The sequence below is a fragment of the Zalophus californianus genome, chromosome 1, assembly GCF_009762305.2.
Source record: "Zalophus californianus isolate mZalCal1 chromosome 1, mZalCal1.pri.v2, whole genome shotgun sequence".
Classification (NCBI taxonomy): domain Eukaryota; kingdom Metazoa; phylum Chordata; class Mammalia; order Carnivora; family Otariidae; genus Zalophus; species Zalophus californianus.
The window spans coordinates 31,118,882-31,145,957 of NC_045595.1; the positions used below are offsets into that span (position 1 = coordinate 31,118,882).

At 39.3% G+C, this 27,076-nt stretch overlaps 1 protein-coding gene across 3 annotated transcripts in view; it reads left to right on the forward strand.

Moving 5' to 3' along the window:
- SYNPR (synaptoporin) overlaps window positions 1-27,076 on the forward strand; it is a 308,866-nt gene that overhangs the window by 156,004 nt on the left and 125,786 nt on the right. The gene's annotated exons all lie outside the window — the stretch shown is intronic.

Consider the following 27,076-nt stretch of genomic DNA (forward strand, 5'->3'; position numbering starts at 1 on the left):
TTTATCCAGAACAAGGATGCAATAAAAACATTATCAAACAAACATTAAATCACATTTAATTTTTACCTTTAATTAATCCTTTTTTGGGAGGAACTATCAGTGTGGAATGTGTACTTTGGATCTATCCAAACCTTGGGTTCAAATTCTGCCTCCCTTTCCCCACTAACTGTGTGATTTTTAATCCAGTGATTAACATTTCTTGAACCCCAGTTTTCTCATCTGCGAAGTTAGGAAAGAATTTTCACCATGGGGGAAGGAGAGGCTGTTGTGAAGTCTTCAGTAGTATTTATAAGTGACACCTAGTACTAAACCAAATCATAAGAGTTGTTATTGGTTGTTAAACAAAATGAGATTTCACAAAGTTACTCTCAAATTATCTATAATATCATGATGTAATTGTGAAATTATAGTTTGGTTGCTATAAATAGAAACCTACTTTGAAAATTTTAGAAGTGATGTTTAATTTAGCATGTGTATCTTATCATTTCATTCATTCATTTATTTAGTCATTCAACACACGTTATTTAAGATTCTACTATGTGAGGGGGTGGGGGGATGGGTTAGCCTGGTGATGGGTATTAAAGAGGGCACATACTGAGTGGAGCACTGGGTGTTATACGCAAACAATGAATCATGGAACACAAATCAAAAACTAATGATGTATGGTGATTAACATAACATAATAAAATTTTAAAAAAAAGATTCTACTAAGTGCATGGAACTTTCCCAGTCACTCGAAATGCGGGAGTGTTATATGTTACTCAGAGTTGGAGATGGGGTCAATAAACAAATAATAGAAGATGTTACATCATGGTAAGAGCTATGGAGAATTATAAATCAGGTAGAATAGACCTAATTCTCTCAAACCCATATTTTTATAAATTAAATTAAACAGTAAATTTATTAAGAGGAACCTACAGCAAGGCTTTAGGAGTGTAAATAACTATTTTTCATCCTTGTGAATTTTCAGATTTTCTCTCTAGGTTTTCTTTAAAATCTAGGGTCACCCTATTTGAAAAATTTAAATGGATTCAAGGCTTGATGACCAACTGGGACCACCTTTCCATCTTCCCACAGAATGTTTGACAATTGCAGGTTCATGGCATTGAATACTCGACAATGTCATGCATCATTCCATGTGATGTAACAATAACCCCAGAAAACAAACAGATTAATTATATATTGAGTTTTCCATCAAGTGAGGTAAACTATGGCTTAGAAAGTTCATTTTCAATTGACCAAGGATTTAGTACTGGGAAGTAGTGATGGGAAGAGTCAAACCCAGGTCTTCTCTCCCCAAATTCAACATGAATTCTACCATAGAACCTCGCCTTATTTGACAATCCCTAAAAGCCTCATAAAAGAAAGGTCAAGGCTCCAGGATAGTGAATAGCTCTGTGTGATGTCCTTGCTCTGCATTATGGGGACTTGTCAAGGTTATTTTAGGTTTAAACTATTACCATTGTCTAAATATGATGGTATTAAGGTTGAAAGTGGAATAAATAATATACTGGCAAATAGAATTTATGAGCCGTGGAACATCAGCTTCAAAACAATTGTACATATATTAAAAAACGCATACACAAACCTGTTAGGCTATTATGAAATTTTCCAAACCAATTTTACTTAAGGTTTAGAATGGGTTTTTAAAGCATTTTACTCCTAATATCTCTTTTTTAATACTCTCTGATTTTAATATAGGAACAATTTTATTCTTATTGGCTCAAAATTGAAATTATATCTTAGTGAATTCTATCAGCTAAGTGTCCAAATGTACGTTAAAGATGTAACATCCCTCCTTCTCATTATACCACTAGTCCACAAAGAATACTACAACCTAATAATGAAAATATTAGAGACAATATGTTAAAAAGGAAAAAATATCAGAGCTGGATCTAATTATTAACTCTTTGAGCACAATGAGAACACAACTGGGCTCCAGTGGAGCCATGTTCACCCCCAGACTCTAGTAATCTCTACACCCAACGTGGCACTCAAAATCATGACCCCGAGATCAGAAGTCCACCTCTAGATTCTAGAATGGTTTCTGCAATGTGGTTTCCTGGGCTGTCTCACAGGGGCAGCTCAGCTAGATGTTAAGGTAGGATTGCTTATAAACCTGGGCCTTTCTCTGCATGTTTCTCCCCTACATGGGGTCATCACTCTCCATGCTAAGAATGCCTTCTTTAGCATGCCTCAGAGTCTGTCTCCAGAAGTTATCTGAGGCTATGATACATGCTCAGAGCCCCCTTGTTTTCCTTCTCTCAAGGTAAGAATTAGCTTCCTGGTGAATTCCTCGGTGATGACTTTCTAAGGATAATTTTCTATTTCAATCAGTTATGCCTTTTATTCTAGTAACTCCATTCTATTGAACTGATATTTCTACTTAGAATAGCCCTTCATTATTATTTCATTTTTCTTTCTTAAGGTCGTAACAGGTCACTGTTTTCCCCCTTAGAACTTAAGGACAGCTAAGAACTTAGCAATGAGCATAGCTCCAAAAGCACAGAAGGTACATTTTAATGAGCTCTTCGGTGATATTTCTTGCATCTGCTAAAACAAAGTAGGTCAAAGTAAGATTGAAGTGAGCTTCAAGTGCTTCAACATCTAACAAACTGATTTTATCATCTAGAAAACAGGAAGAAGTGAAAAGGACCTGAAGAATAAGAAAGTCATTAAATTCCTGTACTTTATTTTTTTCTTTTATTTTTCATTTTATTATGTTATATCACCATGCATTACATCATCAGTTTTTGATTTGTGTTCCATGATTCATTGTTTGTGTATAACACCCAGTGCTCCATTCAACATGTGCCCTCTTTAATACCCATCACCAGGCTAACCCAAACCCCTCCCCCCACGCCCCTCCCCTCTAGAACCCTCAGTTTATTTCTCAAAATCCATAGTCTCTCATGGTTCGTCTCCCCTCTGATTCCCCCCCTTCATTTTTCCCTTCCTACTACCTTCTTTTTTTTTTTAACATACAATGTATTTGTTTCAGAGGTATAGGTCTGTGATTCAACAGTGTTACACAATTCACAGCACTCATCATAGCACATACCCTCCCCAATGTCTATCACCCAGACACCCCATCCTTCCCACCCCGCACCACTCCAACAACCCTCAGTTTGTTTCCTGAGATTAAGAATTCCTCATATCAGTGAGGTCATATGATACATATCTTTCTCTGATTGACTTATTTTGCTCAGCATAATACCCTCCAGTTCCATCCATGTCATTGCAAATGGCAAGATTTCATTCCTTTTGGTGGCTGCATAATACTCCATTGTGTGTGTGTGTGTGTGTGTATGTGTGTGTGTGTATATATATATATATATATATATACCACATCTTCTTTATCCATTTATATATATACATAGTATTCCAATGTGTATATGTATGTGTATATATATATATATATATATATATATATATATATATACACACCACATCTTCTTTATCCATTCATCTGTCGATGGACATCTTGGCTCTTTCCATAGTTTGGCTATTGTGGACATTGCTGCTGTAAACATCGGGGTGCACATACCCCTTTGGATCACTACATTTGTATCTTTGGGGTAAATACCCAGTAGTGCAATTGCTGGTTCATATGGTAGCTCTATTTTCAACTTTTGAAGAACCTCCATACTGTTTTCCAGAGTGGCTGCACCAGCTTGCATTCCCACCAACAGTGTAGGAGGGTTCCCCTTTCTCCACATCCCTGCCAACATCTGTTGTTTCCTGACTTGTTAATTTTAGCCATTCTGACTGGTGTGAGGTGGTATCTCATTGAGGTTTTGATTTGGATTTCCCTGACGCCGAGTGATGTTGAACACTTTTTCATGAGTCTGTTGGCCATTTGGATGTCTTCTTTGAAAAAATGTTCATATCTTCTCCCCATTTCTTGATTGGATTTATTGTTCTTTAGGTGTTGAGTTTGATCAGTTCTTTATAGATTTTGGATACTAGCCCTTTATCTGATATGTCATTTGCAAATATCTTCTCCCATTCTGTTGGTTGTCTTTTGGTTTTGTTGACCATTTCTTTTGCTGTGCAAAAGCTTTTTATCTTGATGAAATCCCAATAGTTCATTTTTGCCCTTGCTTCCCTTGCCTTTGGCAGTGTTTCTAGGAAGAAGTGGCTGCGGCTGAGGTCAAAGAGGTTGCTGCCTGTGTTCTCCTCTAGGATTTTGATGGACTCCTGTCTCACATTTAGGTCTTTCAACCATTTGGAGTCTGTTTTTGTGTGTGGTATAAGGAAATGGTCCAGTTTCATTCTTCTGCATGTGGCTGTCCAATTTTCCCAACACCATTTGTTGAAGAGACTGTCTTTTTTCCATTGGACATTCTTTCCTGCTTTGTCAAAGATTAGTTGACCATAGAGTTGAGGGTCCATTTCTGGGCTCTCGATTCTGTTCCATTGATCTATGTGTCTGTTTTTGTGCCAATACCATACTGTCTTGATGATGACAGCTTTGTAATAGAGCTTGAAGTCCGGAATTGTGATGCCACCAGCTTTGCTTTTCTTTTTCAACATTCCTCTGGCTATTCGGTGTCTTTTCTGGTTCCATACAAATTTTAGGATTATTTGTTCCATTTCTTCAAAAAAAAGTTGATGGTATTTTGATAGGGATTGCATTAAATGTGTAGATTGCTCTAAGTAGCATTGACATCTTCACAATATTTGTTCTTCCAATCCATGAGCATGGAACGTTTTTCCATTTCTTTGTGTCTTCCTCAATTTCTTTCATGAGTATTTTATAGTTTTCTGAGTACAGATTCTTTGTCCCTTTGGTTAGATTTTTTCCTAGGTATCTTATGGTTTTGGGAGAAATTGTAAATGGGATCGACTCCTTAATTTCTTTCTTCCATCTTATTGTTGGTGTATAGGAATACCACTGATTTCTGTGCATTCATTTTATATCCTGCCACTTTACTGAATTCCTGTATGAGTTCTAGCAGTTTTGGGTGGAGTCTTTTGGGTTTTCCACCTAAAGTATCATATCATCTGCAAAGAGTGAGAGTTTGACTTCTTCTCTGCCGATTCGGATGCCTTTTATTTCTTTTTGTTGTCTGATTGCTGTACTCCTGCACTTTATGAAGGGTCAGAAGTCTTGGTGGAGCAAATTCTAATTTGTATTACCTAAGAAGGTGGGATAAGGTCCCCTGAAGAACTACACAGGCCCACAGAGCTCAAACCATATCCGGGACACATTGAATATTTAGCAAGCATTTGTCCAGGAAAGGGGAAGTCTCCGCAGCCTGACTGGTTTCCTGCCTGGCAAATGGAAGCTTATATAATTACCTTACTCCTGGCTGATGCTTTGGATGTTACTGATAACATCTGACATGATAAATTTGATATTAACTTGTTCCTCTTGCCTTTGTTCACTCTAAATGGTAAAATTGTCAACCCACTTCTTATGAATCATTCTCTTCTTTCAAGACCCTCAATTAATTTTCTTCTCACCTTGTCTCCTAATGCTAATTATGCATGCACCTTTTGTGAAAATGAGGGTATTTGGGGCATTAAAACTTTGTTGGCTTTTGATACATGATGAAGTAATTGAAATGTTGCTTTAATAAAATCTTGTAAAATCTACAAGGTTAATTCTTCCTGAATTTATGTGATTTACTTAGATAACACTGCCCTCTGCTTGTCTCTCTTCCTCTCTCTTCCCCCCTCTTCTCTCCCTCCCTCTCTCCCTCTCAGAGTTTATGTGTCAATTCACTTTGGTTGCATAACAAAGTACCCCAAAATTTAATGGTTTGAAACCACACTATTTATGTAGCTCAAGATTCTGTGGGTCAACAATTTGGCCTGAGCTCAGCTCAGTAGTATGTCTGTTGGTCTTGACTGGGCTCAGTCATAATGCATTTATAGTCATTTTCTGTTTTTTAAGGTAGGGTAGGCTATCTCCCAGTTGGAAAAATATGGATGACTGGACAATTTATCTCTCTCATCTTTTAGGAAGCTAGCTTGTTCTCATGGCAATCTTGAGGTTCCTAAAGAGTGAGCATGAAAGCTGCAAGCCCTTTTAAGGCTTAGGCTTGATATTCACAGTAAGTCACTTTTCATCACATTCTATTGCTCAAAGCAAGTCACAAGGTCATCACAGATTCAGGGGTTGGGGAGAGAAACCCCACCTCTTGACGGGAGTAGATGCAAAGAATTATAGCCATTTTTGCAATCTATCCAGTACTCAACTATCATTTTATGACTATGTCCCTTAAATCTTGAATCCAGTTTTCTTATCTCACTCACAGAATATGCTTGCTTGATTATCACAATCTCATCTGAACTTGTTCTCTTCAAAACAGGCCTACCTATTGTCTCCCTTTCCTCGTAACCCATTTCTGGCAGTAAAACTGTCATTTTCCCAGGCTCTTCACTGAAAACCCTGTACTCCTTTCACACTCTCCTTTCTCCACTTCCTTTATGGGCAAAACTGCCAAATTCTGTGAGACTCCTTCTGAAATATCTCTCAGTCTCTCCTCCACACCACTCAGATTTCTCTTTGATCTCCTTGTTCTTCCATCCAAAATATCCAGCACACTCTCTCCTAACTAGTCTCTACCTGTTTCTTCTCTCTCCTCTTCAGAAACTTCCGTGGCTCCCCAACATCTTACTACACCAAGATCAAGCTGCCACGCCACACTTTCTGATTTGGCCCCAGATTTATCTGTCTAGATTTACTTCCACTATCCACCAGTTTGGATTTTCACATTTCAGTGAAATGAGATACTTCACTGACTCCAAACACTCCTTAATTGCTTCTGTTTCTTTATTCACACTATGTTTTTCTCCATTTTTAAAATTTGTATTTATTTACTTATTTTGCCTTTTAAACTTTAACACACACATAGGACTAAAACCAAGTTCTCCTTCCTATACAGTAGCCAAAAGGCAATAGTCACAATGATTTCTCACTTTCCTGATGTTCAGTTTTGTATTTAGCCATCACTATGTAATTTGTTTTGCCATTATGTTTTATCCTACATAACCCTAATATTCATGTGCACTAGTGTTGTCTTCTCCAGCTAAGTTTGTTATCTTCAAAAAGTAAGAAACACATCACAGGATTTTCCAGATTTCATTAGACATGGTATGGGCAAAATAGATATTCAACAAAAACTTATTATATTGAATTAAATCTCTAATTTCATTCAATTACGTCTTCTAAGAAGATCATTTGTCTGTCATTTGAGGAAGCAGAAACTCTGTGATTTATCAACTTCACACAGCCTAATGCTGAAGGGGCCTGAATGTAAATATGGGTTCCTAAACCAATCTCAACTGATTCAGTGTTCTTTACATGGACTCCATAGCATCTTAATTCTGACAAAATGATTTCTACTACCAAGCTATAGGAAAATGCTATATTCTTTCACTCAACAAAGTCATCCTTGACACCTCCTTCACCCACCAATATCCAACTCACATCTAAATCCTGACAATGTTGCCTCCAGAGTATTTCTCAGTTTGTGTACTTCTCTCCATCTTCACTCTTATCCCTCTCTCTCCCTTGGACTATTACAACTTTCCATAAAAGGTCTTACTGTTCTTCACTCTTCTTCTCACACATTTCCTCCAAGCCCCTTTCCACATAGTAACGTGAGTACTCTTCTCTAAATTCAAGTCTGCTTATCCAGCTCCCCTGCTTAAAATGTTCCATTAAATTCCCATTGTTGCTAGATTAAATGTCAGTATCCTTATCAAGATCCATAAGACCCTGAAGTATCTAGGCCCTGTCTGCCTTTCCAGATCATGTCTTCCCAAAACGTCCCTGTTTGAATGGCTTCATACACCTCAGAAGCTTCACATATTCTATTTCCTCTGCCCACTCTGACAGGTATGTCATCCACTTTTACATATCCTTCAGTCAACTCAAATTATTTTGGAGATTATTTAATTAATGTCCACCTCTTCCATCAAATTGTAAGCTCCTTGAAGACAGAAAGCCTCTGTTCATGCTCTTCAAAGCATTTACTGAGTGTAGCAGTGTCTGGTGCATATTTTACACTCAATAAATAATATACATTTGAATGAGTGAATGAGCGAACAAGTAAATGAATGAATGAATAGCTCTCTATGTTCCAGCCCTGTGCTTATGCATAAATGTGCATGAGACACAGTTCCTGCCCTCAAGAGCTTACAGTTTGATTAGGAGAGGAAAGTGTGTGAATTATGAAGTGTAGAGGGTCTAATAGAAGTTTGAAGAAAGAGGGATGAATTTTCCCCTGTGACAGAGGGAAGGAAGGACAGGAATGTGTACTAGTTTACTATTGTCACAATTACTACAAATTGCCACAAACTCAGTGACTTAAAACAACACAAGTTCCGGAGGTGAGAAGTCCTAAAATCAAGGTCTCAGCAGGGATGCATTCCTTCTGGAGGCTCTCGGAGAGAATCTTTTTCCTTGCTTTTTCCAATTTCTAGAGGCTACTTGCATTCCTTAGCTTGTGGCCCCTTCTTCCATCTTCCAAACCAGTAGCCTGGTTTAGCCATCTTTAAATCAATCTCTCCCCTACCCTGTCTGTTTTTGTCACCACATTTCCTTCTCTGACTCTGAGCTATTTGCCCCCTTCTTAGGGACTTTTGTGAATGCATTGGACCTACTCAAATAATCCAGCATAATCTCATCTCAGGGTCCTTCATTTAATTGCATCAGCAAAATTCCTTTTACCATGTAAGGTAATTATATGGCAGGAGATTAGTACATGAACATCTTTGTGGGGAGGGTCATTATTCTGTCTACCACAAAATTATGAAGAAGAGATATAAGAATGACTTCATGAAGAAAGGGTAAGAATGGCTTCATGAAGAAAGGACACTTGAATTGAGTCTAAAAGACAAAGATGGGGAAGGCCCTCTAGGAAAGATAGCAGCATAGATGAGAGCTTATATACAAAGAATGGCTAAGATTTTTTCGGTGGGGGGTGCAGTTTTAAGTAATTCTTGGTTCACTGAAGACAATGAGAAATGAAGCTGGAAAGGCAAAGACCTAAATGCATAAGGTCTTGCAAACAATGCTAAGGAAGTTGCTTTATCTGGTAGGCAGCGGAGAGTCACTGAATGGTGGTAAGTGGGGAAATGGAGGCAGCATAATCAAACTTGCATTCTGGGAAGATCATTCTTGTAGCAGAATAGAGCCTGGATGTCCTGCAACAAGGCTGGAGGCAGGTACAGCTGATGCGACAACGCACCATTATCCTTACCCATTATCCTGGGTAAGTGATGATAGTGGCCTGCAAAGACAGTAGCAGGTGAGTAGAGAAGGGGACACAGCTATAACCATTATTAAGAATACAGAACCAGCAAAGTGAGGTGACTAAGTGAATGAGTTGAGAAAAAGAAGAATGCAGGATGGATCTCAGGGATTTGACTCTGATGATGGGACAGAGGAGGTACCGTCAGCTGAGTCTGAGCCTATCTCAAATGAGGCTGTTCCCATGGGTTCTAAGAGTCAACCTAAAAGGAACACAGCCTTTACATGCTTATTAAGTTGTGTGTCCTAATGTCATACTGGATTTGTTGTTTCATTCCCAATGCTTCATTGGACTTGCAGCATTAAGAAATGAGAACAACATAATAATCATAACCATGAAGAAAATCTGATTCCTATGAAGCAAGCTCTTCATTACCCAGCTCTTTCCACTTCCCTCTGGCATTTGCCTATCAGTCCTTTCCAAGGAACAGAAACATATCAACCAATAAAAGCCAAATAAATGTAGCAACTTCCTTCTTTTACTTGAGCAAGTCTGTCACTTTCTTATATCTTTATTCTGGCCTTTTTCTGGACTTGTGTCAAAACACAGCTTCTAATCCTTTCCCCATAAACCCCTGGTTCTATTAGGATTTTGGATTCCATTTTAGCATCTGCCAAATGCAATAGTAAGTCTGAATGAGATCAAAAGGAGCTCAGGTCCCTCTAAGTTCTAATCCAAAATCAGGTTCTGCTTGTTTTGGAATGCTTCTAGGCATGGATGATAGTCAAGAGAAAGATGGTGTCTCTAGATTTGGCTAAGAATTCAAGTCATACAGTCTAGGGTTCACCTCCTGGCTTTACCACTTAATCACTGTATGATGTTACCATGTTATGACTCTCAATTGCCCCAATGTAGAACAGGGTAGTATCTATCTTTCAGGCCTGTTGGGATGACCATTTCAGATAATGCACGTAAAGCACTTTACTCAGGTCTGGGATGTAGTAGATGCTCCCTCAGTATTAGTTATTCTTTTGATTATGAGTAATAAAACTATTAATAATAATTACTATAATGTGACTCATAAATAAATAACAAACAGATATCATGTAGTAAATCTAGACTTCTTATGAGGACTTGCCTGGTCCTGACTCAAGCTTCAACTTATGTCATTCCTCTCCTTGCCCATTGCAGTCACAAGAGCTTCCTTTCATTTCTTCAAAACTGCCAAGCTGTTGCCCTTCTCAGAATCTTCTGCCTGGGATTGTCCCTTTATACATCTCTAACTGTTCCCAGCACTAGCTCCTTTTCACTGTTTTGGGCCTGAGTGCTGCCTCCTTAAAGAAGCCTTTCCTGTCCACCTCATCTAAGAAGGCCCCACTGTTATTCTCTATCACTGTACCAGCTCGTACCTTCATCTCCTTTATCACAATTTTGTATTTGTTTATTCATTTATTGCTCATTGTTCCCACCATAGTTTAAGCTCCAAGAGAGTGGCACTAGTATATATCTCATCTATCTATCTATCTATCTATCTATCTATCTATCTATCTATCTCCAGCATTGACACACCTGGAACTCAGTAGGCAGTTAATAAATATTTACATTTAGAAGATGATGTTCATTTTTTTTTAACTTTAAGGAGAAAGTTCACATACCTCTGATAAAGTTGCATTAGATAATAGACTGTTCCAGGAAGAATCATATATCAAATAAAACCTTGAATTCCGTGATGTAAATTTATACTCATTAACCGTTAATTTAGGTCACTGCATTACACTTTATTCTCAGATCATAGGGGACCCGCTTCCTAGAGTTGTTGATAACAGAGGTCATAGAAGAGGCCTTTCCTAAATTGTGCATTGATATAAAATGAACTGAGACTTATCTCTCTCAAATGGTGATATCCTCTCACATCTATTATGATTGGGAAGAGAGGAGATGAAAACATTAGACTGGCAAATTATCCTTTGCATACTTTAGTGTGCATCCATTAAAATATGCATTTCCAACCCATCTCTGCTAAGGAAGTCAAAACACTATAAGTTTTCGATGGTCTCAAATCAGCCTCTTGGGCATGTGTTTGGTTTCCTATAAGGGGAAATGTAATGGTGTACAGTAGCCAGGGCCATCAGAGAAATGAGTGCAGGTTGGGCTCACCATTCCTGTCAGGCTCCTTTGCTCTACAGACACAAGTCCAGCCACCATGACCACCATTAACCACATTCCACAGAGACCCGTTTATTCCATTGGAAATTGACTCAATGCCACATGTAGTGATTGAAGTCTCCCTTGTGCCAGTAGATTTCCCAGAAGGATTCTGTCACTTTCTTCTATAATTGAGAGAACAAGAGAGTCACTGGCTTTATATTTTACTGTGGAGCATTTTATAGTTTACCTATAAAGTGATTTCCATTCCATGGGTGATTTCCACTCAGGTTAGCCCCCTCTAAGAAGAACCAGATCCTGCTCAAAAATCCAGATCCTGGATTTCATGTTTGACAGAGTTCCAGTACACATGAAAATAACAAAAAAGGAATTAGATAGTGACATAATTCTAAAGAAAATGACTTATGGTAAGTACTGAAGACAATTGGAAGGAGTGGGATCAGAAACCTAAGTTGGAGGAGGAGGGATAGACTGGAAGGTGACTTGAAGATAGTGGTGGCCTGAAAAGTGAGGAATGCATGTGAGGGACAGGTCCTAGTAGGAGGCATAAATGGCCTGCCACCACCTATAGTTTCTGAGAAGTTATTCTTCTCTTTCAGGACAGTTGAGTCTTCGTCTGAGGTCCTTGGATAGCTGAGTGTGTCTTATTAGAGAGCCTCAAAGGGTCTTCGAATCCACGGTGTCTGTGTGATAATTTTTAAATATATTGGTGATGAGAATTTTTCTATGAGGAAGTGCATAGCCTTCAGCAACTTCCCAAAGGGTAAACTGAGGTAAAACAGCAGCCCACAGATATTCCCCATATCAACCCATCAGGACTTTCCCGGATGACCACTATCAAATATCCCCCAAAACAAGTTCATCTTATTCCAACTTCCAAGATGATCTCACTCCTTGGAATGTTGCCATTCAAGTATTGTAACTCTTATTTATCTACTTTTGTCATATTGTTTCTGCCTTTTTCCTTTACATGACTTCAAATTTTATGTGGATACCTTTTCTTCTAACTTCTAGTTCTTCTAACTTCTAGTTCTACTTACCCCTTTTAGACTCTTATTTGAATCACTTTGATAAACCCCACCCCCCCACCCAAATACTTGGAAGTAAAGTTGTGGATTCTTCCCTGTTTGGAGGGAGAACCTCAGAATACAACCCTGGGATGTATTTTCATCTATTCAACAAATTAATATTAAATACCTGCTATGAGCTAAGCATCGCATTTACCCTGGAGACAATTCTGTCATGTTGATCTTTATTCACATTCATCAAAGAACTGACAAGGTTCTCCAGCTCATGCAATTCCCATTTTTTAGAATTATGTCACTATTTTTTACATAACTTAATTCCCATGAACAAATAAGGCAACTCTCTGATGGTATTTTGACCTTGTTCAGTATGTTAGAAAGTGCTATAAGTATAATCTGGGAGCCAGAAACTAAATTTTTTAGGAAAGATCACTTGCTCTGTCTTTTAGTTACAGAATCACTGGATGGCTTCATATCTGCATTCTCTTTTGCAGTGCTGAAGTGGATGGCATAATATTTATGTCTCTGCTTATCAGTTTGGCCTATATGAACTCCACTTAACAACGTTAGTACTCAGAAACTAAAACTAATATATTAAATATTAAGTAATTTGATATATTTTATTACCTCTTGAATTTAATCAATAGAAACACATTATTGAATGTTGATGGGGATTTTTGTCTTATTGTCTAGGAAATGATGTCCTTTACATGGCATGTAGTCCTTTAGACTATGGTGATCTTTCATCTCATTAAAACATAATGAGAAAAAGCTGCTCTTTCATAATAAGGCAGAACTAAATGGGTTCTTAGAACAATCAATAAAAGATTATTAAGAAAGAAAATTTTGTTAAAAAATAGAATCTATTTTCTTGCAGTTTTATAAGTCCTGCAGTATTATAATAATAGAACAGAGTGAGACTACCTTGCTTTAAAAAGCATTCCTCTTAGGAATTTTGATTAAGATTGTTTTTGAATACCTTTTAAAAATAAAACATGAAACTGTTTACATGTATATTAAATTAAAAACTATTGAATTTTGTCTGTACATTTACATTCACATCTAAGTTCATTTATAATATGATCTCATTTGTTAAAAACTTTGAATAATGGAAATTTTCAGACATAAAAACACAATAATGAGCCTCTGTTTACTCATCACTTAGCTCCAACAATAATCAACTCGTAGCCAGAGTTGTTCCTTTTTATGCTCCTATTATTACACCTTCTTCCCAGGCATCCTATCATTTTTCTTATAAATAAATTGGTATGTATCTCGCAAAGTAATTGAATACAAAAACACCACAATACCATATCTCACATTTTTAAAATTAGCAATAAATCAGTATCATTAAATATCTACAAATTCCCAAATGTCTCATTTAATTTCATGATTTTTTATAGTTTCCTTAAATCTGGATTATTTTTTAAATCCATCATTAGATTGATGTATCTCTTAAAACCTTTTTAATATATAAGTTCCTCTCTCTCAGTCTCCCCCTGTAATCTTTCGTGTGCGCTGTATATTTTTGTTGTTTGTTGTTGTTGTTCTTGAATAAACAAGGTGTTCTTCCTTGGAGAGTTTCTCAGGGTCTGGATTTTACTGGTTTAGTCCCTATGGTGTCATTTTACATGTTCCTGTCCCTTCTATACTGTTTTGTAAGTTGGCACTTAGAGAGTCTCACTGAAATTCAGAGTTTGGTTGATTGATTGATTGATTGATTGATTGATTGATTTCATCTTGCCAAGAATACTTCACAGTTGATGAGGTCTTCTTCTATCAGAATAAGGCACATAATATCTGATTGTGTCTCTTTTTGTGTTATCAGTCATCTGTGCTTAGATTTATTAATTCACTAAGGGTCGTGTCTTAACTCAGACTGCCATAACAAAGTACCAGAAACTGCAGGGCTTAAATAACAGAAATTTATTTCTGACAGTTCTGGAGGCTGACAAGTCCAAAGTCAAGGTGCTGGCAAGGTAGATTTCATTCTGAGTTCTCTTCTTTTGGCTTGTAGGAATTTACCTTCTTACTGTGTGCTCACATAGCCTTTCCCTGGTAAGTGTGTCTGGGGGGAAAGAGACACAGAGAAGCGGGGAGCTTTGGTGTTTCCTCATATAAGGATACTAATCCTATTGTTTCAAGGTCCCACTCTTACGACTTAACCTAAATTACTTCCTTGATGTTGACATCTTCAAATACAGCCACACTGGAGATTTGGGCTTCAACATATGAATTTGAGGGACACACAAACATTCAGTCCATAACAAGTTGCAAAATGGTGATATTCTAATTCTATCATTCCTTCTTCATTATTAGGGGAATAGTTTTATAAAGGGAAATTTCCTCTCTTCTACTGTTTAGTCACGAGTAGTGCTCTTAAAGAAAATGTAAGATAAATGATTGATTCTTCCCTTTCAGTTACTAGTTTTTAAAATAATGGATTTGTTCACTAATATCCTCTAACAGTGACCAATTAGATTTTTAATTTTGGTTGTTTCTTTTAGTATAATTATGAACTCATGAATGCAAACTATCATTCCCTATCTGAGTGGCCTTGGACAAATCCCTTAAACCCCTCTAAGCCATGGTTTACCTAACTCTGAAAACGGGGATGTGATGGTACCTACCTCACAGAATGATGAGATTTCAGAGATAACAATGTCTCTAAAGCACTCAGCACACTGCTGGTAACAAATAGTCTCACTAAGTAGAAGCAACAGCTCTGTTATTATGATTTGAATTATAATCAGAAAATATTACCTTAGAATCTATTTCAAACTGCTCTTATAGAACTTCTACTCTACTGTTTTGAGTATTTTTCAATATCAATGATATGCTACCTTTTAACTGCCTGTTTTAGGTTTGCTTTTTTTCCCCATTATGTAATCAAAATAATACATAGTGGCAAGTTGTCTGTTATGACAGAGGTGATTTGATGACCATGCTTCATGTTTGAGAGGTTCAGAGGTTTTGACCCAGACATCAAATGGTCAAAAAATCAGAATGAGCAACAAGTGTATGAATGTCTTAAAGTATGAACGGTGTAGAGATGCAACTTGCCAGTGAGTTGTTCAAAGGGAGTAGAACATGGGAAGGCCTTCAAATCGCTATACACAGTTATTTGCATATTTCAGAATTCTGACAATCAACGGTTCTATGAGTAATTCTGAGCTCATGAAATCATGAGCTCAAATATTATGCCTGTTTATACTCATGGTTTGTATTTGATAAGCCCTAGGTTTTATTTAATATAGCCACAAAGCACACACACACACACAAACCCAAAAATAAGCAAAAAAGAAATCAACTGCTCTTCTTTTCATGGGATTCTGTGCTTGTCTTTCATCAAGAAGAAGCTGAATTTACAAAACAATTTTTTTAAAAAAAAGGAGAAGGAATGAGAGAAATTTCTTTTGTAACGAGCCATGCAGTCTAGTAAAAAAAATTAATTGGTTATGGATCAATATTTTTTTCCAAAATAATCTGTTGTTCTAATTTGCTTTGGGGATATAAATACAACTCTAAGTCACAAAATGTTTAAATTTTAAAGAAGAGATGTCTAATATATTGAATTTAACTGGGATAGAATCCCAACTTGACTTATTTTCTGGACATGGTATCTAAGGCAGATTCTTTTTTAAAAATGGGGTTTATGGGTTGTGACTTCAGTTTAAGAAAAACATCTGGTCATTCTACATTATTATGAAAGCATGGCTTCTGGCAAAGAATAGTTCATGCCAACATATTCAATACATATTATTGAACTACAGAATGAAAGCTATGTTCCCTGGGCTTATCTTGCTTTAATTTTCCTGTCAAGCAGAAGTATGCAGTTAAGATGTCTATCATCAGTGATTTTCTTCAATGTTGTAGAGATGGTTATGATAGGTAAGGAAGTTCAGGAAGTCCATATCACAGAAAAATGTCTAAGTTCAAAAACACTACAATAAGGAAGAAATTAATTTACAAGACTCTAATCAGGTGTCAGAGAAATGGTGTCAGTTCTGGGTGAGAAGCTCTGCTGAATTTTTATTTTTTCTTGCTATCCCATTATGACAGATATGAGAGAATTAGAGTTGATTCCTTTAAAAATAATTGCCATCACTAAACCTGATGAAAGATAAGTTGCACTTTTTAACTCAATTGATGATGGACAGTATACTTGGGCCCTATGCTCCCATGGCATATTTTGAAATATTCTTACCTTGATCTTAAGAGTGACTTTGCCAAAATATTTTAATAACTAAGCAGGTCAAAAATGTTATTCCGTTTATATCCTCTGCAAATGTAAATAATTTGAAGGTACTATTGAAGATAATTCTGGAAGGGAGTGGGGTTTTTTTGATTTTATATTTTTTTCATCCAAATGAAAGTTAAAAACAGCACCACCATCTAATGACAGGCTCAAATTACTTTGCTCAGGTTACCCAGAGGTTGTTTAAATTTGCAATTTTAATAAAATCTTTTTTTAGTTACAAAAGTTATACACGCTTATTGGCAAAAATTGAAACAATACAAAAATAATGAGGGGTGCCTGGGTGGCTCAATCAGTTAAGTGGCCAACTTTTTTATTTTTTAATTAACATATAATGTATTATTTGTTTCAGGGGTACAGATCTGTGATTCAACAGTCTTACACAATTCACAGCGCTCACCATAACACATACCCTCCCCAGTGTCCATCACCCAGCCACCCCATCCCTCCCACCCCCCACCACTCCAACAACCTCAGTTTGTTTCCTGAGATTAAGAGTCTCTTATGGTTTGTCTCCCTCTCCGGTTTTGTCTTGTTTCATTTATCCCTCCCTTCCCCTATGATCCTCTGTCTTGTTTCTCAAACTCCTCATATCAATGAGGTCATATGATACTTGTCTTTCTCTGATTGACTTATTTCACTTAGCATAATACCCTCTAGTTCCATCCACTGGCAAGATTTCGTTTTTTGATGGCTGAGTAATATTCCATTGTATGTATATATACTACATCTTCTTTATCCATTATCTGTTGATGGACATCTAGGCTGTTTCCATAGTACTAGAAGTGGCTGACTTTTGATTTCAGCTCAGGTCATAATCTCAGGGTCATGGGATTGAGCCCCATGTCAGGCTCCGTGCTCAGCGGGGAGTCTATTTGGGATTCTCTTCCTCTCCTTCTCCCTCTTCCTCTGCCACTCTCCCCCCAGCTTGTGCGCACTCACACTCTCTCTCTCTCTCAAATAAATAAATCTTTTAAAAAAAGAAAGAAAGAAACAATACAAAAATAATGAAAAACTGAATTTCTGGGGCGCCTGGGTATCTCAGTCGGTTAAGCATCTGCCTTTGGCTCAGGTCATGATCCCAAGGTCCTGAGATCAAGCCCTGCATCAGGCTCCCTGCTCAGTGGGGAATCTGCTTCTCCCTCTTCCTCTGCCGCTCCCCCAGCTTGTGCTGTCTCACTCTCTCTCACTCACTCACTCTTGCTCTATCTCAAATAAATAAATAAAATCTTTAAAAAAAAAAAAAGAAAAACTGAATTTCTGCCTCCAAAGTCCAGTCCTCAATGGTAACAACTGATGGTGCTTTAGTGTTACCTTTCTAGACCTTTACAAGCCTATTTAATATATGCATGTATCGTATACTGGACAATTTGCCTTTTTTTCTTTGCAAAAGGGTGAACAACTTTCTATACTGCTATTCATTCTTTTAAACTATTGCATAATATTCCATTGACTGAATATTTCAGAATTTACTTAATTACTTTATATTTTTATAAGCATGAAGATTGTTTCAGATTTATTTTTACTATTTCAACCATGCATTTTACTTCAAAGAGTTATCAGGCTTTAATTCTAGAAAATAAAATTCAAGCAGAAATTTACATTTCAATTTATGGGCAGGTGTTAAATTAAACCTATTATATGTGCCTATTGTATGAGGCACAGGACTTTCTAGGCACTGTCTAGGACAAGGGAAATGACCACTTACTGAATGGGCCTTCCTATGCTGTCTTGCCTTTATAAAATGCCTTGGATACTTGTTTTATTTCTGCCCCTTTCTCTCATAAGTTCCTGTGGCAGACAGTGGAGACTGACTCAGCAACCATGCTGAGCCTTTGTACCCTTGCTTACATTCCCTGTGGAACCCCAGGAAAGCTGAATACTCACATTCCATTCTCCCACGCAGCTAACATGTCCATGGACACAGCAGCCGTTTTGTGACTATGAGGCCAAGACCGTAAGAACCAAAGAGATGTGTGTACAGACATCATCAATTCTGGACTTCTGAATATGTATGAAAAGTAAACCTTTATTTGTTTAAACCACTATAGGTCAAGCTTTCTGTTACCTGTGACCAAATACTTTACTAATTGCCCCAGTCTCTAGGCTGCACATTTAAGACAGGAAAGCAGAAAAGTCGTTTGCTTTGTAAGTAATTTGGAGCTCTTTTCTGTAGCACATGCTCAGAATTCCTCTGGCGATGGTATGAAGTACCAATTCTGTGAGGCTGCTTTTGCCTGGGAGGATTTCACACAAATCACAAAGCCGGTAGAAGGGCACAATATCCAGTATTTGACAGCATGAAATGGAATGCAGTGTGGAAGATGCTGGTGCTGGTTAAGAACACAGGTAGTTACGGACAGTGACAGGTGAAAGCATACAGCTCTACACAGGAAAGCTTTTTGTCAGTAGCTTTCAGGGCCTCCCTATAAGATACAATTATATTGTCTTCCAGGGACATCTTGCAGTTTTATCTTCACATGAAGGTCCCATCTGAGGTTTTACAGGGTTATTTATAGAAGCTCTCTGGGTCAGAATACTGCAGTAACCATAAACTGATAGTGAAGAAGGTGCTTGGTCAATTTCCTTGGAAAAATCCAATTATCAGCAAGAGAAGACACACTAAAAGAAAGAATTAGACAAAGATGAGTAGAAATGGAACATTAGGTTTTAAAGGTGCTCATCAGTCTGCTGGGGGCCTCCTGGGTAGCCAGTGGGGTGTGAGGGAAGCCACAGTTAATCAAAAACTCTTTCTGCACCAGAAGCTAACTTGACAGTAGGTATTCTTCACTTTTCCAGGGCTACTGTTGAGATAGTCAGCTCCTGGAAACAACTGTGTTCCCAGAAATGCTCTTTGGGGGTTCTTGGGACAGATGGCTCATCAGCCCAAGACAAATCATAAAACGAGAAGGGACAAGAGGGATTCATCAGCGGGAAGTGAGGAGGGGGAATTAGGTCCCTTTAACCTGTAAACTGTTGAATGATTAGAGATGTATGAAAGTGAGCAAGCCACCCGCCCTGCTGTGGCTGACAGGAGGGACTTGTGCAGTGTAACTGGCATGACCTACTCACAACAAGCTTTCTAAATGTTCCTGTCATGCCAGACTCTAACTCCCTTCCCCTGGTGACCTGTGATACTGTGGAGAGAAGGTTTGTGTTGGTGAGGCAAAATGTAAGAGCTACCACAGGCATCCATTTGGATGATCAGGGTTTTGTCCTATGGATGCTTTCCTTAGTCCTCATTTGGCTTTCTGAGCATTGATGTGATGGAGAACACCTTCCCATACCCATGATTGGCATTTCTGTATTAGTCTTTCCATAGCATGTGCCAGCCAAGAGAGACGCCTTTCACAGCCCTGGGAAAGTTGAGAAGAAGGAAGATAAACGTTAGAGAAAGGCAGGTCTGAGTTCAAACCACGACGACGTCACGTATCAAAAAAACTGTGTGGCCTTGGGTGTGCAGTTTTACCTCGGTTTTATCATCTATAAAAATGAGGGTTTTTGTTTCTACTTCAAGGGGTTGTTGAGAGGATTAAATAAGCTAACGTAAATAACGTACTTCCTGAAGAGAACCAAATATAATTGTTTTATTGTTACTGTTACCAGCCTAATGTTTATTATTGTTTTCAGTGCCAAGATACGCTTTTCTGTGCACCTCATCCTCTCATCTTCTCTTGCCCATTCATTCATATATTCATTCCTTGGCAAAGGTATGAGCCATGAATGATGTTTTGGCACAGCAAGGGTTATAAAGATGACAGGGGCATGGTCCTTTCGGCACAGGGTGTTTAGACACTGGAGAACTAAGACACGTGCTGGTCTTCAGCACCCTGTCCCTCCCTCTCTCACTCCACATTCTCCATGGCAACCACTGTGGCCTGTCTGAAATGCATATTTGTCATGCCCCTCCCCTGCTGAAGTCCCAATCCCCCTCATAAAACTGGGGTTACTTCAGGTTTCCTTGGGGTTTTTCCCATTGACAGACTATTTCTGTAAGGGCCGGATAGTAAATATGTTTGGCTTTGTGACCAGGCTCTTTGCTGTCAGGACTCTGTTCTGTCATTGAAGTGTAAACACATCTACGTACATACACGAACAGATGTAGCTGGATGTGACTGGATACCGCCAGGGGCCATCATTTTGGGATCCCTACTAGACCATACCTGAAACATCCCTGCCTCCCTCTTGAACAGTCACCCCATTCTTCCCTCCTTGCAGCGTCTGCCCCAGTTGTGCCAAATGCACTTCCCAGATGTGCCTCACTTGCTCATTTTGAGTCTTTGACTTGCTGCTCTCCCTGCCTAGAATACTCTTCTCCCTCTTACTTGTATAAAACTGGCAAGGTTTCCTGATTTCTCTTTAGCTGTCCACTTCTCCAGATAGCTACTCATTTCTCCTCCACTCCTCTGCAAGTATGTGCCATATGTACCATATTTTCCTCCAACATGCTCCAATTACACAATAAAACACTGTCACGGTGCCTTTTCATTCACTTGTCTGTATCCCCAAATAGCAAGTTCCCTAGAGGTGGAGGAGGGAATTATCTTTACTTATTTAGTCAACAAGTATTTAGGGAGTACCTCCTTCATGCCAAGCATTGTACAGGTGGTAGAGATCCAGCAAGAGACAATAGACATTACCTTTTCTCAGGGAAGTTGTCAAACAAAACATAAACAGGTGAATAAGTAATGCCAAAAAGTACAGATTTTAAGACATCTGCCCATGTAAAAACAAAGACAGGGAATAATGGGGCCAGACTTGGGGTGGGCTGAGGTCAGGAATCCTGCTCTGGATAATATGGTCAAAGAAGACCTCCTATTTATAAAATAGCTCAGCTTATTTAGAGAGGGCTGGGGAGATGAGGGTGTGAAAAGCTGGAAGCTGAGGGCATGAGATAAGGTGTGTCAGGAGGTACAATTCCTTTTATTAATGTAATCCTAGGGTACATTACAGTGCCTGAATAGTAACAGGCCCTTGGTCAGGGTTTGATAACTGTCTCAGTTGCAGTCCCCCAAAACAGACCCTGAGACAAGAATTTTGACTCAAGAAGTTTACTTGCGAGGTAATACCAAGAGGCAGAACGATGAGTAGGGAGTTGAGACAGGGAAAGGAGGAACGCCCACGACAGGTATTAATGAGCAGATGGATGTTGCTGTTGACAATGGGGGCTCAATCTCAAAGGGCAGCCTCTGAAAAACTGTACTAAACACACCTCAGAGTTTCCCCAAAGAGGGGCAAGAACACTAGGGTTTTGTCCACTAATTTCCATCCCAAATTGGTCAGAAGCTGGCAGAGAATTAACTCCAGGGCACTTCCATCATGCCCCTGTCACAGGCTGAGTGCGTTCCTGCTGCCCAAGAAAGCCCTCAGCAAAGAGGCTGGGGTGTTAGAGGGTGAAGCCTTTGGTCTGTAGGTGGACCAGACCTGCTCCCTGAGGCTGCAGGTGACCTCTAGGCCCAGCTAAGGGGACATAGGCAAGGCATAGACAGCCTCTGCTACAATAACTAAGTGAATAAGTGAGTGGGTGGATAAATGAATGAAAGGATGAATAGTTGTACCTGATGAAAGAGTGAATCAATTCAGTAAGCTCAAGGTGAGTGATATGAAATAACAGGAAATAAGAAATAAGAGGGGTGAGTCAATGAAATAAGCCCAAGGCTCTTGCTCCTGGGGAAAGGCCAGGAAGGTCCCTTGGGAGCAGCCGGTATGGTGGAGCTCAGCTGATGGTGCAGCATTCCTTCCAATCAAGTTTGCAGGTATTAAGAGTGTAGCTTGGAATTGGCCATGGCGGGAGTATTCACATCATGAAAATTGGCAAATCAAATGCTAGAAATCAGTGCTTTATTCCCTGGAGATATGATTGTCAGCACATAGCTCAGTGGCATCATGAGTGTTAGTACCTGGTTTCAATTTTCCAATCCCTTTTGTGCTAGTCTTCTTTTTCTCACTTGTTTCTTCCAAGGTATCCTTCATGCCTGAGGTTGTATATCAGGCCATGGAAAGTGTCCCCTCCCTAACTTTCCTGCAGACCACAGGTCCCTGTGAGAGCCATTAATCAGCGTGTTTTCCTGTCCTCCTCTAACCTAGTGCTTTCCACTATACCTCGAAAATTAACCATAAGGATTAATAGCATCTTTCATTGATATTCCTTGTGTGGTTCAATTAGTTCCAAGGAGGGAGCTGCTTGCCCTCTTTCCAGGGAAAAACCTTTGGTATCATTAAGTGTGCAAAGATATGCCTGCTATGGCTGATTTTGGTTTATGGATGCTTATTAAGCCAGAAAATGCTAGGCATCTTTCACCTGAATGTATTTCTAATCAGTCTTCATGCAAAGGAAATCTCTGCTGGTTAATTTTGTCCATTTAGAGAATAGTTTTTTGTTGTTAGGAACAGAGCTGTAGATCATCCAAGACAATAGTGAAATGAGAGTTCATCGCAGGAGATTTATTTCTGTCTCTTGAATTCAAGGGAAGTGAATGATTGGGCCAGTGGTTATGATATTGATTATCTTAGAATGTGCTGGAGGGTGAGCTGTCTGCTTTGTTTGAGAATTGGAAGCTTGAGGAAAGATAGCCACACAAAGATTTTATAATTTCACTTGGTTGGGTAAATGGACTTTTGCCCCAGGGCTATGGACCCAGGATCTACAAAGGGTGAGTAAGTAGATTGCATTACCAGAAGGAATGCAGTGCTAGGTGAGGATGTACACACAGAGCCCAGGATTTGGAAAAAATGACACATGCATGCATGTGCACACACATAGACTCCATGTCTTCATGTCTCTCATCAAGTTGCTTGTAGTCCCTGCAGAGTCAGCTTCCAATGGAGGTCTTTCTCCCTAGTCCCTCTCTCATCTCTTCCTTATACCCCACATAGTCCCCTCAGGCTCTTTTCTCTCTTCAGACGTACAGGACCCACCTCCAGTTCTCATTCCATCTTGGCTACATAACACAGTTCCATCTCCCAGCATTAGCCTTGCAGAGTCAAGCATCTACAAGACACACAGACCTTCCTCTTGCTAATTTTAATGGCCTCTCAGAGAAACGGTTGTAAAGATAAGGAAGTTTCTATCTCTTTATGTCTTCCAAGAACCTCCTTCTAAAATCTTCCATCTGATCAAGAGTGGAAGGAAGGAAGGAAGGAAGAAGGAAGGAAGAAGGAGGAGGGAGGGAGGAAGGGAAGGAGGGAGGGAGGGAGGAAGGGAAGGAGGGAGGGAGGGAGGGAGGACAAGTTGATCACAAAGCATCCATTCTGCTTGGCTAGTGAACTTGCCCATATGTGCCTGTCAGACACTCAGAAGAAACATGGAGAACCTCAGGCCACTAAAGCACCATGGTGCATTTCTGGGTAAAGAAGACTGGAACATTTGACAGTTAACGCCCACCCAGGTGGCCAGGAATTGTTCTCCCTGCTATTGTAGAGCTAATTAGAAGAATGCTGACTCAGGGAGTCCAGAGACCAGGATTCTAGTTCCAACTCTGCTCTAGCTGAATGGGGGCAAGTGAATTTTCCTCTGCAGTTCTTGGTTCCTTCAGTAGTGTAGTGGTGATAGTAATAGTAGCAGAGAAGCAGAAGGAGGAGGAGACACTTTAATGTTTGCTGAGGGCCGTGAACCTGATGCCTTACATATGTTCTCCCAGCTAAAGCACACAAAACTGTATGAGGTAAACACTATTCTTCTCAGCCTCTTTCATGATCCGGTTGCCACATTGACCTCCCATTGACAAGCTTTCCTCCCTTGGGGTTTCACTTGAGCTGTTCCCTCTGCCCAGGGCACTTCCCTCCACTCCCCATGGCTTCCTGTCCTTCATCCTCAAGTTCCTAGCTTACATGTGACTTTCCTCAGGTGTACCTCCCTGTCTGGAAGAGCTTCCCCCGCCAAAACATATAACACAATGTGTAATTGTTTTCACTTGTGTGTTCTTTCTGACTCTGTCCCCCCATCCAGTGTTGAGCTCCATAGTGAGCAGGGGCCTTCTTTGTCTTCGTGTTTTCTCTTTTTTATTTTCCTGTTCCCTCCCAGCTGACAAATAAGTACACCACTGAACAACGTCTGCTGAATGAACCAGTGAATTAGTCCTGATTTAAGAGATGGAGGAACTGAGGTTTGGAGAAGTTGAATAACTTGCTCAGTGTCAGACAGCTAGGAACTGGACTCACACTCAGGTTCTGCCTGACTCCCACAACTGCTCTGCCCGACCACCTAGGGAGGAGTGGTTGGCCAGACTTCTGGGAGGGGAATCCGTGAGAGCATTTTCTGAGTTCCCTCCCACTCTACATTCCTCTTCAACACCAAGGGAATTTTGACCCACCAAAGAGCTTCCGGTCCCCTCTCCCTGCTCTGTCTTGATGTATTCCAATTATAGAACTAGACCCCTAGCTGATAGAATCTGTGGGAGTTGATTTCACTCTCCCAGATACGGAATCAACCATGCCTGTAATACGTTATTCACTCAGCAGGATCTGACTCTCCCAGTGTTGTACAGACATTATCTGTTTAGTCCTCACCAAACTCATGTGAATTTGATATCGGTCACACAGTATGATTTCCCTTTAATCAGTAAGGACTGGGGGAAGGGAGAAAGTTAACCAGAAAGCCCATAGGTACCATATTTAACTCAAGTACGATGTCTTAATGTTTTCAGAGCTCGATAGAAGTTAAAAGAAAAACTAGTGGTGTGTGTGGTTTTAATAGTCTGACACCTTCTTTCTATGCATCTAACATTTTGAATAGTTAAATACATAATTATCATTCCATCTTAAGTTCATTCCATGGTAGTATTAATAATACCTTACTGTATATAAAGCACTTCAATGTAAGATGAAAAGCCAAGGGTAGTTCCCTTATAGTTATTAAGCACTGAAATTAACAGGATTTATATGTCCCTTCAACTCTAACTTGCTATATTTTAATGTTTCAAGGAATTTTTTTAAATGCAACTGCTTAGAGCCATTATGCTATTCTGCTACATCTTTAATATGGGAATGCTAAGCTTCACGCGCGCGCGCGCACACACACACACACACACACACACACATCATTGCTGTTAAGAGAAAATAATATCACATATGTTAAGTGCTGGGCCCAATGGCTGGCCCATAGTAGGCACTTAATAATGGCAAGAAGAGACAATTCCTCCTAACCTTGACATGTACAAGTGCTGGTTACACACTTAGGACTCTTGCCCCATAGAAGTATACATGTGTAAATACCACATAAATCTCTGCATGAATTGAGAGGGGCTGCACATAAATACGTATTCCATCTTATTTAATTCTCTCAGTGATTCAAGGAGTTATAGAGGACATTCCTGTCTTACAGGTGAGGAAGCTTGAGCAGGATAAGGGCTGTCTCCATAGCCATACCACAGAGCTCATGGCTCCATTACTCCACTCTTTCTTCTGGAAAGGCAATATTCTGACAGGGAACAAAGGGCTGAGACATCCAGTATTATATAATACAACTTAGATTTAAGCATTGAGCACTTAAACTCACTCCCTACTTATTCTTACCAATACTAAAAGCTGACAGAGAGCATTTGCTCACAGAAATGAGCAGATGCACACCACAGGGATAAAAATCAGGTTCCCTTCAGTCTTGGTGTTCTGTGTGTATCAGCCCCAGATGGTGGAGTGGATTGGAGTAGCTTCTGAACGCCTCCTCAAATGCTATCGATGAGGCAAATTAGGAAGAAAAGCAAAACAAAACAGATTCAGTTTTTCTGGAGTGCTTGGACGCCGGTTCACTGGGGCTGATGGTCGCGTCAGTTTAGCTAGCAAGTAAGTCTAAATTTCCTATTTTATGGCCTGGAACATCTAAGGAGCCATCCACATCCATTTAGAGTAATAACATTTGTTAACGTTTATTGAGTACTTTTCCTCTGCCAAGATCTGTTCTAAATGCTTTATACACAGTAACACATATAAACACAGTTTTCTCTTACTATATCTACTATGTCTTTTGGTCAAGTTGTTTCCATTTTTAAAATACTGATTTTAAAAACTAGTAACTTAAAACTGCCACATAGAGGAAAAAAAAACTGGTCTCCAAAATATTCCTTTCCCTGTGAAGGTTTTATCATTACCCAGTCTTTCCTATCAAAGTTAGATGGCCAGTTGAGGCCAACAGCTCTGAGACTCTTCTATCAAGTAAGACTGAGGTGGCAGGTGTTACTGGATAATGCTCATTTTGTCTTCTGTGCTTTCTGAGTGGGCTTGGTAACATTACCAGGTCCAGCAGCCTTCTTGTCCACAGCAACTGTCTGCTCTATATCATGAATAGCAAAATGGCCCAGAAGAGTTATTATCAATGCTGTTTTACTGACGAGGAAACCAAGACATGGGGAAATTAAGGAACCTTCCCAAGATCACATTCCAGAGCCCATGCACTTAACCCTTACTCAATAATTCTGCTTTGC